This window comes from Callithrix jacchus, chromosome 10 (assembly GCF_049354715.1).
Source record: "Callithrix jacchus isolate 240 chromosome 10, calJac240_pri, whole genome shotgun sequence".
Classification (NCBI taxonomy): Eukaryota; Metazoa; Chordata; class Mammalia; order Primates; family Cebidae; genus Callithrix; species Callithrix jacchus.
In genome coordinates this window covers 68,086,857-68,102,360 of record NC_133511.1, presented here as the reverse complement: position 1 = coordinate 68,102,360, position 15,504 = coordinate 68,086,857, and the positions used below count along the sequence as shown (strand labels likewise).

The 15,504-nt window shown below is 39.2% G+C and overlaps 1 protein-coding gene and 1 pseudogene across 17 annotated transcripts in view; both read right to left on the bottom strand.

Annotated features, from left to right (window-relative positions):
• FCHSD2 (FCH and double SH3 domains 2) overlaps positions 1 to 15,504 on the bottom strand; it is a 300,132-nt gene that overhangs the window by 16,632 nt on the left and 267,996 nt on the right. The gene's annotated exons all lie outside the window — the stretch shown is intronic.
• Positions 1,911 to 2,707, bottom strand: LOC144578116 (glycine cleavage system H protein, mitochondrial pseudogene; annotated as a pseudogene).

Here is a 15,504-nt window from a genome sequence, read left to right as displayed (position 1 = left end):
TAGGGAAATGCAATTCAAAAGCACAATGAGATACCATTTCATACCCATTAGGATACTATTACATCTAAAAAAAAATCAGAAAAAAACAAGTATTGACAAGGATGTGGAAAAACTGGAACCTTTATACATGGCTAGTAGAAATGTAAAATGGTACAGCTGCTACGGAAAAACAGTGAGGTGTTTCTTCAATAAATTAAATACAGAATTACCACATAATTCAGCAATGCCATTTTAGGTATATACCCAAATGAACTGAAAGCACAGACTTGAACAGATATTTGTAAACCAATGTTCATAGCCACATTATTCTCAAAGGTAGAAGCAACTCAAGTGTCCACTGATAGATGAATGAATAAACAAATAAAATGTATGTATATACCACAAACCAAATAAAAATGCGGTACATACGTACAATGGAATATTCTTGCCGGCCTATCTATCTACCTATCTATCCATCCATCCATCCATCCATCCAGTCTCACTCTATCTATCTATTTGTCTATCTATCTATCTATCTATCTGACTTATCTGTCTACTATCTATCTATCTACTATCTGTCTGTCTGTGTGGTTAGAGAGGGTCTCACTCTGCTGCCCAAGCTGGAGTGCAATGGTGCGATCATAGCTCACTGCAGCCTTGAACTCCTGGATGCAAGGGATCCTCCTACCTCAGCTGCCCTCCCCCACCCCACTCCTGAGTAGCTGTGACTACAGGCACACGCTGCCATGCCCAGTTTATTCAGTCTTAAAAAGGAAGGAAATTCTGACACACGCTACATAGAACATGTGTGATCTTTGAGGCCATAAGGCTAAGTGGAATAAGCCAGTCGCAAAAGGATAAAATATTCTGATTCCACTTATATGAGGTACCTAGTCAAATTCATAGAGACAGAAAGCAGAATGGTGATCGTCAGGGGCTGGGTTATACAGAGTTATTGCTTAAAGGGCAGAGAATTTTACTTTTGCTAGATGAAAAGAGTCCTGGAGATGATCCAGATACAGTGGCTCACGTCTGTAATCCAGCACTTTGGGAGGCTGAGGCAGGTGGATCATCTGAGATCAGGAGTTCGAGACCAGCCTGGCCAACATGGTGAAACCCTGTGTCTACTAAAAATACAAAAATTAGCGGGGCATGGTGGCAGGTGCCTGTAATCCCAGCTGCTTGGGAGGCTGAGGCAGGAGAATCACTTGAACCCAGGAGGCAGAGGTTGCAGTGAGCCAAGATTGTGCCACTACTCCAGATTAGGTGACAGAGTAAGACTCTGTCTCAAAAAAAAAAAAGAGTTCTGGAGATGGATGGTGGGGATGGTTCCACAACGATATGAATATACTTAATGCTACTAAACTTACACTGAAAATGGTAAGTTGGCATATTTTATATTTTACCACACACAGATGAACAAACATGAAAGGCACGCTCTTCTGAAATGTAACACAAGGAAAGTAATTTTTCAACCCAGTTTCAAGGTATATTACCCATCATAGCTAAAAGATGTCTATCAGTTTAAATGGTATTGAGTGTAAAAATGAGTTAGATCGCAGGCATTTGCCTAGAGCACTGTCCATAATATAGCAAATATAAATAATATTTTTTTAATTTTTTTTTTGAGATGGAATTTCGCTCCTGTTACCCAGGCTGGAGGGCAATGGCGCGATCTCGGCTCACCGCAACCTCCACCTCCTGGGTTCAGGCAATTCTCCTGCCTCAGCCTCCCAAGTAGCTGGGATTACAGGCACGCACCACCATGCCCAGCTAATTTTTTGTATTTTTAGTAGAGACAGGGTTTCACCATGTTGACCAGGATGGTCTCAATCTCTTGACCTCGTGATCCACCCGCCTCGGCCTCCCAAAGTGCTGGGATTACAGGCATGAGCCACCGCGCCCGGCCCTATAAATATTTATATGAGCATACATATCTGACAGTGGAAAGCAGAATGAGAAGAATAAAGACTGGAGAATAGAGGAAATGACTGACTTGCTTCTTATTTTTATTTATTTATTTAGTTTTTGGTGTTATTTCATACTAGTTTATTTAGGGGTTCCATTTTCACTCCTCAATAGATGTTATATATTTCTCATATGCTTCTTCACTCATAAGTTCATCTAGTTCTGAAGGGTTACTCAGTGTCATCTTGATCAGCCAACCATCTTCATAACAAGATTTGTTTATAAGTCCTGGATTTTCTGCAAGAGGTTCATTAATTTCAGTTACTTCTCCTGATAAAGGAGAATAGAGTTCACTAGCAGCTCACACTTTCCAAAGCGCCAAAATCATCTTGTTTGTTCAATTTTGTTCCAACTTCAGGCAGACTACAGTAAACAACGTTTCCCAAAGCTTCCTGTGCAAAATTGCTGATTCGCACTGTTCCAGTATCACTTTGTTGTTACCCATTCACGTTGTTCTGTGAATTTACGCACTGAGAGCAGAATGGATTCCATGCGCAGCGTCTGGACGACACCCAGCAGCGTCTGGACGGCACCACCCTGCCTTGGCGGGCAGGATGTGGTGGGTGATGGGACCACGTGCAGGTTGCAGAGCACTGCCCGCACGCTCCGCACCGCTAGCAGCGCCATGTTCGCCCTGACTTGCTTTTTATATACATCTATACTCTTGGAACTAGTAGAATGAGCATGTTTTACTTTTTAAATTAATAACCCAATAAGGAAAAAACAAAACAGCTTCTAAGATTTGTTTTTTGCTTATTTGGCTTTTTCACAAGCACTTACTGGCTTTTTCCCATATTCAAACATACAAAGGCGCCAGTGTTTACGCATTTAAGGTTACAAAGAATGAACAGGCAGGACTGACCTTCATAGGAGAGCCATTAAATTAATTACTTAAAATATCAAATATCTACTGTATGAAGAACTATGCTAGCCTCTTTGATGGATAGAAAAGGAAGAACACAGTGTCTCCTTCCAGTGGTTCACAATCTAGAGCAAAGGATACTACAAGGAGGTGCCAAGTGCATGGTCCTGGGAATGTGGAAGAGGCCACTGAAGAGGAGTCAGGGGAGACTTCCTGGGATGCAATGAGTCCAAAAGTATGCTGCCTAGCTGTTAAGGTCTACTTTTTCATGAATTAAAGGGCTTTCTCTTGAGTAATTATCACAGAATTTTTAAGACGGACTCTCCTCTTAACCACTGTTAAGAGGATAAAAATAAAATTCTGTAGCACTGTATACATGTATCAAAATGTCCCTCTATTTCTCATAAACATGTACAATTATTATGTATCAACTAAAAGTAAAAGGGAAAAATTCTACAGAATTGTGGAGAGATCTAGAAGAATAAATTATACATTTTTCCTGACACATTTGTTGCCACCATTTCAAATATGCTGAAATATTCTCATTGATAACTTTACTGAATATTCTCCATAGCTGAGTGAGAAAATCCTGTGCTATGTCTTAGAAATTATTCATCTACTGTCAGGTCAGTAGCAAAACAGTCTCACATCATATTGAGTCTTTTGTCACTCAATAGTTATGAGCAAAATAGTCAGAATCATAGACTTATGATTCTAATGTTTTCCAACAGGGCATTGTGCCACAAAAAAGAATCATGCTAGAAATTGCCATAAAATTAGCTTTAAACATAGTTATATATACTTAGAAGACATTGCCTTCATATTCTAGGAAAGGTTACAGGCATTTTAAAAAACAGTGGCTATTACAGAAATCAAAACAAAACAAAACACCCATATCTTTATAAAAATGTGGGTAGAACAAGTTTCCAAAAATATACATGTACTGTGCTTTGGCACTGGGAATCAATCCAAAACATTTTATCTTGGCAACCTGGTTGACATTAAACATTCCTTTTTTCCTCCTTTATTTGGAGTTGATTTTTGGATTCCCATGGAAGGCAATAAAAAAGCTGTAGTGCCAGCAATAGGGGTCACTGTCATATGCTTCTGCATTGCTCTAGCTGCTTTCCAAAGCATGTCATCTCAGAATAATTTCTTCCTTTTTCATCTTCCACTCTCTTAACTGAATTGTTACATTGTTTTCTTGACCCAGCATTTCTAAAATCACGTGCTTCCTCTGTGGCTTAAGGACTGTTCTCTCATCTCCTTTTCTTCCTGTCACCTGACAGAACTTCAATCGAAACTATTCTTTCCAGCTATACTAACATTTTTCCTGTCTTAGATGTTGTAAAATGCTTATTACTCTTATTGCAAAGGCAGGTAAGATAATCTTTTTGAGTCGGCTTTGGCAGCCATCTTCTTGTATTCAGCAAAATAACCTCTGAGGGGCTCATGATCATGACACAATCATGAAGTAGAAAGCAGGGTCTTGGGGTCTGGCTAACGTGGGTTTGAATGTTGACTATGCCACTTACTTTTTGTGTGACCTTGGGCAAATTATTTAACTCCTCAGTTTCAATGACCTCGTCACTCTAATGAAGACAATTACTTCTTCACAAAGTTAGCATAAAGATTAAATGAAGTAAAATATTTAAAACCCCTAACACATGTTTGGTGCATAGGAGGTACTTAATAAAGCATTAGTTTTTGTTTTTATGGTGAAGGGAGAATCCAGATAAAGAATCTGGTAATATCTAATAAAGAGGAAGGCAGCTCCTCAATATTTACTTTAGAACCTCTCAACTCCATTGGACAGGGAAATGATCACAGCAGACATTACTCCAAATACAACACAAGTAGGTTATCAAAGATGATGTTAACCAAAGGAATATAAATCATTCTATTATAAGGACACACGCACAGGTATGTTCACTGAAGCACTATCCACCTAAATGCCCATCAATGGTAGACTAGATAAAGAAAATGTGGTAGATATTGATCATGAAATACTATGTAGCCATAAAAAAGAATGCGATAATGTTCTTTGCAGGGACATGAATGGAGCCAGAGGCCATTATTCTTAGCAAACTAACACAGGAACAGAAAACCAAGCACCAGATGTTCTCGCTTGTAAGTAGAAGCTAAATGATGAGAGTACATGGACACATAGAGGGGATCAACACACACTGGGGTCTTTTGGAAGGTGGAGGGTGGAAGGAGGGAGAGGATTAGGAAAAATAACTAATGGGTACGAGGCTTAATACCTGGCTGATGAAATAATCTGTACAACCCCCATGACACAAGTTTACCTATGTAACGAACCTGTGATTATATTGCTGATCTTAAAATAAAAGTTAAGAAAAAGGTGATGTTAAAAATATCAGGAAAATGGACTTGTGTTTCCAGGTAAGACGGAGTATCAGGAATCAGATTTAACCTCCTATCAGAAACAACAAAAAAACTGTTTAAAATATATGAAAGAATAGTTTTCAACACAATGGGCATCACTCATGAAGGACAGGGATCCCTTGGGGATGGGAAACAAACAATTCCCAAATGTACTGTATGAAGAAAGTTTCTAGGCTAAGACATCAGGAGAAGAAATTCAGGCAGACGATGGTGATCTCCCTGAACAGGAGATAAAACTGGGAATTCAGTAAAGCCAAAGTGGAGACAGAGCTCAGGTTGTGGAATACAGCAGTCTCCCCTTATCCATGGTTTGGCTTTCCATGGTGACAGTTACCCAGTCAACCACAGTCCGAAAACATTAAATAGGAAATTCCAGAAATAAACTATTCATAAGTTTTAAATTGTGTGCCACTCTGAGTAACCTGATGAAATCTTACAGTGTTTCACTCTTTCTCCCCAGATGTGAATCAAGTATATGCACATTGTATAAGCTACTTGCCCATTAGTCATTTAGTGGCCATCTCAGTTATTTTGATTGACAGTCACCATATCACAGTGTTTGTGTTCAAGTAGCCCTTATTTCACTTAATACTGGCCCCAAAGCACCAGAGTAGTGCTGCTGGCATATTGTTAGGTATTCTATTTTATTACTAGTGTTGGTAATCTGTGCCTCATTTATAAATTAACTTTATGATAGATACAAATGTATAGGGAAAAACAGTATATATAGGGTTCGGTACTATCTGCGATTTCAGGCATGCACTGGAGGTCTTGAAATGTATCCCCTGCCTGGAGTGGTGGCTCACACCTGTAATCCCAACACTCTGGGGGGCTGAGGTGGATGGATCACCTAAGGTCAGGAGTTTGAACAGCCTGGCCAACCTGGTGAAAACCTGTCTTTACTAAAAATAAATAAATTAGCTGGGCATGGTGATAGGCACCAGTAATCTCAGCTACTCGGGAGGGTGAGGCAGGAGAATTTCTTGCACCCAGGAGGCAGAGGTTGCAGTGAGCCGAGATTATGCCATTGCACTCCAGCCTGGGTGATGGAGTGAGACCCTGTTTAAAAACAATATATCCCCGGCCGGGTGCGGTGGCTCAAGCCTGTAGTCCCAGCACTTTGGGAGGCCAAGGCGGGTGGATCACGAGGTTGGCAGATCGAGACCATCCTGGTCAACATGGTGAAACCCCGTCTCTACTAAAAACTACAAAAAATTAGCTGGGCACGGTGGCGTGTGCCTGTAATCCCAGCTACTCAGGAGGCTGAGGCAGGAGAATTGCCTGAACCCAGGGGGCGGAGGTTGTGGTGAGCCGAGATCGCGCCATTGCACTCCAGCCTGGGTAACAAGAGCGAAACTCCGTCTCAAAAAAAGAAAAAAATATATATATATATCCCCCACAGATAAGGGGGAATATGCACAGTACTTCAGAAATCTGCAGAGGGACCTCTCCAAGACTGCCCTCAGGTATTGGTCAGTACCTGTATTGATCAGTACATGTATGTGAACAAACTACCCCAGGCCAGGGCTAGAAGCACTAAAAAGGATTTAAAAAAATAATCCTCAGAGCTCTCATAGGTCTGAGAGTAACTCTTGCTCCCTCCTAAAAGAGTAAAAACCTCATAAGGCATAGGGCATCTGGTAGAGTATTAAGATTAGTAAGGGCTGGCGGACGCTGGGTCCCAGCGCGCAGTCGGCGGCACGGGGTGCTGGTGCCGATGACTGCTCTAAGCCAAAGCGAGGCCGCCAAGGCGGGCAGATAATGACCAAAACCAATCCAAGATGGCTGATCGCTAACATCTCGGGATTGCAGCTCTCAGTGAAAGCGCAGAGAACTAGAGGACGCCACACTTTCAGACAAATTCTGGTCACTCACGGAGCAGAAGATCCCCAGTGGAGGAGTCAAAGGGGTTACCAGCGCGACTCTTGTGGCCAGCGCAGCGGCTGTGACCTCCACGCGGCAGCTCTCAGCGCAGAGTAAACAAGACTGGTTCCCCTTCTGACCGAGGTTTGGAGCCCCAGGAAGGCAGAGTCGCCTATTATGGACACAAGAAGGAAGCCAGACAGGAGAATCCTGGGCAGAAAAGCACCATCAGTCTTAATGCCGCTGTTCTGGCCCTGGGAACTAACAACTTGGACGTCCACTCAAGAGACCTAATCTGAAAGTTGGTAATTTCAAAGACGACAGGAGGATAAATTTACAATGATGGGAAGACACCAGCGTAAAAAGTCTGAGAATACTCAAAATCAGAATGCCTCTCCCTCTAAAGATGATCACAGTTCCACATCAACAATGGAACAAGGCTTGATGGAGAACGAGTGCATCCCAATAACAGAACCACGCTTCAGGGAATGAATAATAAGAAACTTCTGCGAGTTAAAAGAACATGTTGTAGCCCAACGTAAAGAAACTAAGAACTTTGAAAAAAGGTTTGATGAAATCCTATTGAGAATAGACAACTTAGAGAGGAATATAAGTGAATTAATGGAACTGAAGAATACAATACAGGAACTCCAAGAAGTATGCACAGGTTTAAACACTCGAATTGTTCAAGCAGAAGAAAGGATATCAGAGGTCAAAGTCCAACTTAATGAAACAAAACAAGAAGACAAGATTAGAGAAAAAAGGATAAAAAGGAATGAGCAAAGTCTCCAAGAAATGTGGGACTATGTGAAAAGACCAAATTTACGTTTGATAGGTGTACCTGAATGCGATGGAGAGAATGAATCCAAGCTGGAAAATACCCTTCAGGATATTATTCAGGAAAATTTTCCTAAACTAGCAAAGCAGGTCAACATTCAACCCCAGGTAATACAGAGAACACCACAAAGATATTCCTCAAGAAGAGCAACCCCAAGGCACATAATCGTTAGATTCACCAGGGTTGAAACGAAGGAGAAAATACTAAGGGCAGCCAGAGAGAAAGGTCAGGTTACCCACAAAGGCAAGCCTATCAGACTTAGCATATCTCTCAGCAGAAACTCTACAAGCCAGAAGAGAGTGGGGGCCAATATTCAACATCCTCAAAGAACAGAACCTTCAGCCAAGAATTTCATATCCTGCCAAACTAAGCTTCACAACTGAAGGAAAAATAAAATCTTTAATGAACAAGCAAGTACTCAGAGATTTTATTACCACCAGGCCTGCTTTATAAGAGCTTCTGAAAGAGGCATTACACACAGAAAGAAACAACCAATATTAGCCTTTCTAAAAATATACCAGAAAGTAAAGAGCACCAACATAAAGAAGAATTTTCATCAACGAATGGATAAAACAGCCAGTTAACATCAAATGGCAGTAACCCTAAATTTAAATCGACTAAATCCCCCAATCAAAAGACACAGCCAAAACCCAATGGCACGTTACATCCAGACCCGTTTCACATGCAAGGATACACAAAGACTCAAAACAAAGGGATGGAGAAAGATTTACCAACCAAATGGAGAGCAAAAATAAATAAATAAATAAATAAAAAGCAGGAGTTGCAATTCTCATAGCGGATAAAATAGATTTTAAAGCAACAAAGATATAGTGGTAAAAGGATCAATACAACAACAAGAGCTAACCATCCTAACACCCAGATACATAGAGACTTAGATTCAATGAGACAGAAGATTAATAAGGATATCAAGGACTCGAACTCAGATCTGGAACAAGTAAACTTAATAAATATTTATAGAGCTCTCCACTTCAAATACACAAAATATAAATTCTTGTCAATACCACATCACACCTACTCATAGGTTTAAATGAAACATTGATTGGCCATTATTAATACCCATTTTTTTTTTCAGAATAAAGCAATATTTCCATTCACCCTCCCTCTTTCTCTTCCTCTTTCTTCTTCTCCTTTACTCATTTTTTTTTCTTCTTTCCTTCTCTCAAAAAAAAAAAGGAAAAAAAAAAAAGAAATCAACTTGTAAACCTCTAGATCCAGGTCGGCAATGTGTCTCTCATTGCTTGATTTACTTCCTTCCCTTCCTCCCTCCCCCCTTCCTCCCTTCCTTCCTTCCTTCTTCCTTCCCTCCCTTCCTGCCTTCCTCCCTTCCTCCCCCAAAATAAATAAATAAATTAATTAATTAAAAAAAAAAAAGATTAGTAAGGATACAGAACAACAGTCCCCAATCTTTTTGGCACCAGGAACCAGTTTCATGGAAGACAATTTTTCCAAGGACTGGATCCTCAGGGCACCATGAGGGAAGGTTTCAGGATGATACTGTTCTATCTCAGATCATCAGGTATTAGATTCTTATAAGGAACGTGCAACCTAGATCCCTCACATGTGCAGTTCACAATAGGGTTTGTGCTCCTATGAGAATCTAATGCTGCTGCTGATCTGACAGGAGGCAGAACTGAAGCAGTAATGCTCCCTCTCTGACCACTCACCTCTTGCTATGTGGTAAAGGTCTGTGGCCTGGAGGTTGGAGACCCCTGATATAAAAGATTAGAACAATACTATCAATCAACTTGACTTAATTGATATTTATAGAATGTAACCCCTAACAACAGCCAAATACACATTCATTTTTTTTTTAAAAGAACACATATAACATTTACCAAGATATACATTATACTGGGTAACAACAAATTTAAAAGGATTCAAGTATGTTATTTGACTACAATGGAAATAAAGTAGAAATACATAACAAAAAGTTATCTGGAAAAATCTCCTATAATCCTAGCACTTTGGGAGGCTGAGGTGGGTGAATCACTTGAGCTCAGGAGTTTGAGACCAGCCTGGGCAACATAGTGAGACCCCCATCTCTACTAAAAATACAAAAATTAGCTGGGCATGGTGGTGCTGGGAGGCTGAGGCATGAGAATCATCTGGAAGGAGGAGGCTGCCATCAGCAGAGATCATGTCACTGCACTCTAGCCTGGGTGACAGAGCAAGACGCTGTCTAAAAAAGAAAAATAAATCAGAAAATATTTGGAACTGGATAAAAATGATAGCACAACATATCAGAATTTTTGCAGTGGACCTAAAGCAATACTTACAAAATGTTTAGCACTTAATAACGATATTCAAAAAGAAGAAAAGTCTCAAGTCAATGACCTCAGTTTCTACCTTACAAATTAGAAAGGAGAAAATTAAATCCAAATTTAACAGAAGAAAGGAAATAATAAAATTCTGAACAGAAATTGAGAAAATAGAAAAGGGAAACACAAGAGGGAAAAATCGATAAAATCAAAAGCTGATTCTTCATAGAGCTCCATCTAATTAATAAACCTCTAGCAGAATGACTAGAAGAGAGGAGACACTACCAGTATCAGGAATGACAGAGGTGTTATCACTACTAATTTTCCAGAAAATAAAAGGATAAAGAATATTACAAACAACTTTGTGTCAATAAATCTGACAACTTAGATGGAATGGACAAATTCCTTAAAATTATCAAAGTTCACTCAAGAAGAATAACCTTAATGACTCTGTATCTACTAAAGAAATGGAGTCTGTTTTTTAAAAAAACTTCCAAAAGAAAACTCCAGGACCAGACAACAGCTCTGGTGAATTCTACCAAACATTTCAGGAAGAAAAAATTCCATACTATTCTATACAAAGCTTCCAGAAACTTGAAAAGGAGAGGATACTTTTCAAGTATTCGGAGACAAGTATTATAACAAAACCAGACAAGAATATTACAAGGAAAATAAATGGAGATGCAAGCATGCTTATCAGAGTCCTAACAAACCAATTCCAATCAATATACAGAAAAGACAGTATATGATGAGCCAAGTGGGGTTTACCAGGAATGTGAAGCTGGTTTAATATTTGAAAAATCATCAGTGCAATTAAACCATATTAGCAGACTGAAAAAGAACCATTTGACAAGATCCAACATCCATTCTATTAGCAAACAAAATAGAAACAGAAGAAACTTCTTTAACACGATAAAGAGCATCTACAAAAACCCACTGCTAACTTCATACTTAATGGTGAAAGACTGAATGCATTCTTGCTAAAAGTTTAAGAACAAGGCAAGTTGACACTCACCCTACTTCTATTCAGCAATTTTACAGTAAGAAGGAAAAAGGAATCCAAATAGAAAAGGAATAAGTAAAACTGTATTTGCTGGTTACATGATTACACAGAAAATCCTATGGAACCTACAAAAAAGCTACTAGAACTAATAAGTGAGTTTAGTAAGATTGCAGGATATAAGATCAATATACAACAACCAACTGTATTTTTTATAGATTAGCAATGAATAGTTGGAAATTATAATTTTAAATATCATTTATAATAGCATCCACAGTTATGACACAGGGGTAAGTCTGACAAAGAATGTGCAATATCTATATACTAAAAACCACAAAACATTGCTGAGAGAAATTAAAGTACTAAATAAACGATGAAAGTATATTATGCTCATGGATTGGAAAACAGAATACTGTTAAGATGGCAATTGTCTTCCAGTTGATCTACAGAGTCATCATAATCCTAATAAAAATCCTGATAGGATTTCTGGGGTAGAAAACCAATTTTTAATTTATATGGAAATGCAAAGGACCTAGAATAGCCAAAATAACTTTGATAAAGGAGAAAGTTGGAGGATTTACACCACCTGACGTCATGACTTATTATAAAATTATAGTAATTAAGGCAGTGTAGTACTGGCATCAAGCTGGACAAATAGATCAATGGAGAAGAACCAAATGCAAAGAAATAAACCTATACACACGATTAATTTTTTGTCTTTTTTTTTTTGAGAGAGTCTTGCTCTGTTGCCAGGCCTGGAATACATGGCATGATCTTGGCTCACTATAATCTCTGCCTCCTGGGCTCAAGCAATTCTCCTGCCTCAGCCTCCTGAGTAGCTGGGATTACAGGCGCCCATCACTACGCCCAGCTAATTTTTTGTATTTTTAGTAGAGATGGGATTTCACCAGGTTGGCCAGGCTGGTCTTGAGCCCCTGACCTCGTGATTTGCCCGTCTTGGCCTCGCAAAGTGCTGGTATTACAGGTGTAAGACACCACATCTGGCCAATCTTTTTTTTTTTTTTTTTTAAGAGACAAAGTCTTGCTCTGTTTCCCAGGTTGGAGTAAAATGACACAATCATAGTTCACTGTAACCTTGACCTTCTGGGTTCAAGATATCTTCCTGCCTTAACCTCCTGAGTAGCCAGGACCACATGAATGTACCACAATGCCTGGCTAGTTGAAAACTTTTTTTTCTTTTTTAGAGACAGGGTCTACTGTGTTGCTCAGGGTGGTCTCAAACTCCTGGCCTGTAGTGATCCTCCCACTCAGCTCCCAATGTGTTGGGATTACAGAGATAAGCCACTGTCCCAGGACTGATTAACTGATTTCTGACAACAATGCAAAGGCAATTCAGTGGAGAAAGGACAGTTAAAAAAAAAAAGTTCAAAAAAGGGACAGTTAAAAACAAAGAACTCTGACTTACTCTGTTTACCATACTAAAAGATGAGCTCATGCTGAATTATACATTTAAATGCAAAACCTAAAACTATACAACTTCCAGAAGAAAACCTAGGAGAAAATCTTTATGATCTTGGTTTTAGGCAAAGATTTCTTAGCTACCACACCAAAAATAAGATCCACAGAAGAAAAACTGGTAGGTTGGATTTCATTAAAATTAAAAATTTGTGCTTTTTGAAAGGCATTGTTAAGGAAATGAAAAAATAAGCCACAGACTGGGAGAAAATTACATAAATCAATTATCTGATAAAGGATTTGTATTCAGAATACAAACTCTTAAAATGCAATAAAAATAAAACAAACCCAATAAAAACTAAACAAAGATTTGAACAGACACTTCACCAAAGAAAATATAAAGATGCAAACAAACACATAAAAAGATGCTCAATATTATTAGGGAAATGGAAATTAAAATGACAATGATTTACAACATCACACTTATTAGAATGTCTAAAGTCCAAAAGACTGACTATACTAGGTGTTGTCGATATTGTGGAACAACTGAAACACTAGCACCCTATTGACAGCACTGTAAAATGGTATAACAACTTTGGAAAACTGTCAGTTTCTTAAAATGTTAAATATATACCTATTGTATGACCCAGCCAAAGCATATGATCATAGCAGTTTCATGAATTCCTTATCTTACCCTTGTTTCCAACATCATTATTCAGCATGGTCTTCACAATGAGTAGAGTCAGAATTTATATGCAACTCTGCAGATGTTCATACTCTTAGGGAGGCTGTACAACAGAGTAGACTGGCAGTTTGCTTTTGTACATTAGTTGGGGAAAGTAGCTGAAAACAGGGAAGTGATGTTAACATTGTCAGCTATAGTTTGAAAATGTAAGAAATAAAATAACAGGCTGGGCATAGTGGTTCACAAATAAAACAGTAGAAAGAATAAAAATATGGGCTGGGTATAGTGGCTCATGCCTGTAATCCCAGCACTTTGGGAGGCTAATGTTGGCAGATTGCTTGAGCCTAGGTGTTTGAGACTAGCCTAGGCAACATAGTTAAAAAATACAAAAATTAGCTGGGGATGGGGGCATGTGCCTGTAGTCCCAGCTACTCAGGAGGCTGAGGCAGGAGGATCCATTAAGCCTGAAAGGTTGAGGCTGCAGTAAGCCATTGACAGTGCCACTGCACTCTAGCCTGGGCGATAGAGGGAGACCTTGTCTCCAAACAAACAAACAAACAATGCACATTATATTGTCCACAATAAATATACACAGTTTTATGTCAATTAAAAAATAAAAGAATAAGGAAATACACCAAATTGCTAGTTGTGCTATTATAAGGATGGATCTACTAATCATTTTCTTCTGTATTTTCCAAATTTTTTTCTGTAATCTACTTATATAACTTTTTCTATTGTAAAATTAATATAATTTCAAAAGTCAGGTTGTCATTTGGTATGGCTTTTGAGTAAGAGAAGCAGGACAGTAAGACAAGGGAGGGCAAGTGACACAGGCTGATGGGGTGGCTGGCAGCAATCTAATGCAGGCAGGCTCCAGCCAGCTGCAACTTAGTTAACTGTGTCAGTGGACTGTTCTCCTTTAAAAACAATGTTGCTATATTCTGGGATTCCTTTCTTCCAGTCTTACATTCTATACCATAGCATGATACAGAAGGCAGAGTTAATACCCAGGAAGTATAGGTCCTTCCTTCTTCTATAATGTGTCTTTTTAAAACATTTATCTTCCACAGGGCACTTTTCAGTTATACTATTAATGTCTAACGGTAGTATTAATCATGTTTTCCAGATGACAAATGCTTTTGTTGGCACCTGTAATGGAAGAAATAATTTGGCCTCTAGAATGTGTATTTCTGCTTCGTTCCTCAGCCAGCCAGCTGTCAGTATGAAGAGATACAACCCCCTCTAAATAATTTCAGTGCTATTATTTAAAAGTGGATTAAATAAATATGGGTCCTCATTAAACTATTTTGTGCCTACATCTCTCCTTTATTTATATTATTAGTAGATCTTCCACAAAATGTAATCTCTCAGTTGAAAGATGCAGGCTCTGTAAGACTGACTAGGGGGAAGAAAAACGTGGGATGGGATTGCAAAATGCTTTCTTCACAGAGGCTATGACATGTTTCTAGATGAGTGATGTCTCTGGATAGTCTCAAAAATACTCATTTGTTGAATGCTTACCACTACTGTACTAGGCACAGCTCCTTCAGACAGGTCTCAAAAATATTCATTTATTCAATGCTTACTACTACTGTACTAGGCACAGCTCCTTCATTCCCTTCACACTGAAAATAGCCCTTCTTCTTTATCTCCTGTTAAAATTCTTTAAGGACCATCTCAAATGACATATCCTTCATACAAGTGGGCCTGGAATTTGCTGTCATCAAAAACTCTGCAACAATCTGAAGTAGACTGGCAATGTGAAGGTGCAATAGTAGGAGATATTCCATGAGATGGAGCAACTCTGTTTTTGTTTTTGAGATGGAGTTTCACTCTTGTCACCAAGGCTGGAGTGCAATGGCGTGATCTTAGCTCCCTGTGACCTTTATCTCCCGGGTTCAAGCAATTCTGTCTCAGCCTCCCGAGTAGCTGGGATTACATGTGCCTGCCACCACAACCAGCTGATTTTTGTATTTTTAGTAGAGATGGGGTTTCATTATGTTGGCCAGGCTGGTCTCAAACTCCTGACCTCAGATGATCTGCCTGCCTTGGCCTCCTAAAGTGCTGGGATTATAGGCATGAGCCACCACGCCTGGCCAGGACAACTCTGTTCTAATAACAACTAGGGAAGCACTTGTAATTCCAAAGTTGAGTGGATGATGTTTCTTTTTCCCTCCAGCTAGATGAATATTAATAGTGAAATAA